This window comes from Salmo salar, chromosome 05, assembly GCF_965601325.2.
Source record: "Salmo salar chromosome 05, fSalSal1, whole genome shotgun sequence".
Classification (NCBI taxonomy): domain Eukaryota; kingdom Metazoa; phylum Chordata; class Actinopteri; order Salmoniformes; family Salmonidae; genus Salmo; species Salmo salar.
Genome location: NC_138295.1, coordinates 62,426,038 through 62,429,476, shown reverse-complemented (window position 1 = coordinate 62,429,476; position 3,439 = coordinate 62,426,038). Strand labels below are relative to the sequence as shown.

At 44.0% G+C, this 3,439-nt stretch overlaps 1 pseudogene across 1 annotated transcript; it reads right to left on the bottom strand.

Annotated features, from left to right (window-relative positions):
* Positions 1-585: 585 nt before the first annotated feature.
* Positions 586-1,812, bottom strand: LOC106605390 (tyrosyl-DNA phosphodiesterase 2-like; annotated as a pseudogene). The gene is made up of 3 exons (XR_014392258.1): positions 1,672-1,812; positions 1,333-1,503; positions 586-1,250 (listed from the first exon to the last, which is right to left on the bottom strand). The product of XR_014392258.1 is annotated as a tyrosyl-DNA phosphodiesterase 2-like (transcript).
* Between the last annotated feature and the right edge of the window lie 1,627 nt (positions 1,813-3,439).

The window sequence follows — 3,439 nt, the reverse complement described above, 5'->3', positions numbered from 1 at the left end:
CAGCATACATGTGGTCATGTAGTCACAAAAACAACTTGAAGTCTGTTTTGTCTGTATTTTCTCCTGTATGATTTGGCAGCTTAATGCCAGGATGGATACCATTGACAAAGCACCGGTTTCATGAATGAATGCACCACGCTTTCTCTCTCACAGTGAGGGTGGCTCTGTTGGGGTGGTGCTATCAGGGCTAGACAGGTGTTGTTCATAGGGCTGGCTTTATCCCTAATGCGATAAAGGAGTTTATTTTTGGAGGTCATTTCCTCCACTCAGTGTCTGGCGCAGTGAGTGGATCTGGGATATGGCCAGAGCTACCTCTAGTGGAGAGAAATCACAACTAACTTCATTCATTTGGATGTTTGGTATGGGGTTCTTCTGTGCTATTTTTACTGAATGGTTGGGTAAGGCTGTTAATACACAACCCGTTCACTTTGTGAGTGCAAAATGGTAGAGATCTGTTACAGTAACAACAAGTTAATAAACTGTTCTCTAAAACAATACAGCCTTGCAAATGAAATGACATAGAAAGCCATATCAAAGTGTAATAATTACAAATACAAATAATTGTCTGGAAGAAAATGAGTTTATTGTGAAATGGGCTTGATGCTGCTGTGATGTTTAAAACACTGATAGAAAATAATCAGATACTGTAACCTGGAGGGTAGCCAATAAAGTTTCTGCTTCCAAGTCCAGAGACAGTATGAATGTGGCCTTGAATAGGGTACATAACCTGTTGGCACAGACAAATATGTGGCTGGATAAATTAAAACTGTGCCTTGGAACAGCAGCAGTTGCCAAACATAGAAATTGAAGCCATTAATCACTATTGCTGTGCCCATAATCCTGTCTTTCCTAGGACGAAATCTCGAAATCTCCCAATGTACATAAAGAAGATGGGCAAAGACTTCCATGCTGTTCCAGGTTGACATGATATGGACAGCTAACTGTTCCCTTTGTATCATTCAGGTGTTGCTTGACTGAGAGGTTTTATGACGAAGGTGCAGAGGAGACCCCAGTGGTCGCTGGTAAAGCGTTGACAGTCATTCAACCTCTCCAGGCCCACCAGGGTGATGCCATCTGGGCTGACCTTTGACCCCTTGCCGGCCTGCCTCAGGAAGATGCGGTCGAAGCGCAGGCGTGCGGGGAAAGGGAGGTCATTGTTGTCATTGGTGACACAGTCCCAGGTGTACCGGCTGGCCCAGGGACTCCCATACGTCACAGATGCTCTCGGGTAGACCGCCCTGGTTCTTCACCTGGAAACACCCACAGACACGTTGCAGACATACACACATGATGTACATGTCAAACACATCACTCCCTCTCTCCCTGTCTCACCTCCCAGTCCCTGAGGTTGGTGTCTCCCCCAAAGATGACACTGTTGTCCTGGGGCTGCTCCCTCATTGTCTTCCACACCGTCCTCAGCTGGTTCTGGCGTTCCAGGGATTTGGGCTTCATGCTCTCCATGTGGGATGTCATCACACACAGTGGATGACCAAGGAAAGAAACCTGGTCCACAACAGAGAGAGCAGAGAGACACTGAGTAAGGGCAGAATCGTAACTTGAGATCTGCATGTGTAACTTGAATATCTGTGCACATTTTCTATTACTTAATGAAATTTGATGGAATGAGAGACGACAGGAAAAAATAAAGCAAGGTACAGAGAGAGTTCTTACATGGGCCATAAGCAGGTTTCTCCTTATCTCTGTGGTAGGGTAATTCACTATGCTACTCTCCAGAAGTTGAACTCTGGACTTCCTCAGCAGTATGGCAGTGAAATAGCTTCTGTCACTACCTGGGATGGACCGTATCAACATAACACAGGAAGGATAACCATAAACACAGTACATAATTACAGTCATATAATCCACAATAGCATTGATGTAATACTGAGAGATTGATTATTAAAAAAAATATTATTAAAGAAAAACAGATTTTTATGTTATTGCTTATCCGGCAACACATGATATGGCTTCAGAACAAGCTGTAAAACCTGGTAAATTGGTGAAATAACCTCTTGCAGTAGCACAATGTCAGGATGGTACCTTTGATAAGGGAATTATATAATAAAGGTAAATTAATAAAGAATCCAACCCTGTCACGTAACCAATTAGTAATTAGTAGTTATGTAGCCGGTATAATGAATAATTAAACTACTAATCGAAAGGCCCATAAGGTCTAGTAGAGGCCCGGGACAAAATGAAATGTGTGTGGGTGTGTTTTAGTGGGCCTAAGATAACAACAAGTAGACTGTGATTGACCCGACAGCTGAGGAACTTGGAGTAACTTGGTGAAGAAAGGGAGTGACCCTCAAGGTCTCTCTAATCAAGGCTTATTGATTGTTAATTATTATCATTGGGATAGAAAATTCCACTGACAACCTTCAAGGGAGAAAGAACATGAGAAATCAACACAACACTATTTCACTGCTTAAGATGTTGTTTAATGAATCGTAAACATATCATTTTGTTCTGTGACTTGACCAGGCATTTAATGAAGAAAAATAACATTGTTTTTGATGGATAATAAAGGTTCATATGTGCAGTTTTAAAAGGGAGGGTAAAAATAATTTATATCCGTTACAAAAGTGAATGACAAAATTGTGCCGAAGATGAATCTAGGACAGACCTCAAAAGCATTGGGCCAAAATCTCATTAACTGTGACGACTGTCTCCCTCCTATTGGTCACAGCTTCTCTCCACGCAGTGTGGGGGGGGGGGGGGGGTTACGGGAATGACACACAAACTTCTCATCCTAAAATCTATATGACGAAATGTGTTGTGTGTTGATGTGACTCACTTGATCAGGTAGTCCAGTAGCCTTGAGAGACGTTCCTTGATATCGTTCAGCTCCAGGCCATCTATGTTCCAGGTCAGAAGGGAACGTTTGTTTGGATCTCCCTTTTTCTTAGGTTTGTCCTCGTCTGGAGATGACTGTGATGACTGATCTGGCTGTTTAGGTAATAACTGTTGTGGAGATGACTGATCTGACTGTTCTGGTGATGACTGTTGTGGAGATGACTGATCTGGTGATGACTGGTGTGGAGATGACGGATCTGGCTGATCTGGTGAAGACTGTTGTGGAGATGACTGATCTGTGGATAACCGGGTTGGAGGACCCTGATCTGGGTGTGATTGGGCTTGAGGTGGCTGGTCCTTTGACTGGGTTAGGGAGAGATGGTCTATAGGTGGTTGTGCTAGGTTAGGGTGCACTGGATTGGGTTTCTCTGGTTGGGCTTGATTGGGTAGCGCTGAAGGGAGTGTGGCTGGGTTTTGATGCCCTTTAGGTGGTTGGGCAGGGTTACGTTGTGCTGGTTTGGGTGTCTCTGGTTTGGGTTGCTCCGGGATAGTTTGCTCTGGTGTAGGTTTCTCTCGATTAGATTGCCCTAAGGGTGGGTCAGCTTGCACTGATGGGGATTGCGCTGGGTTAGATTCCTCTGATTGT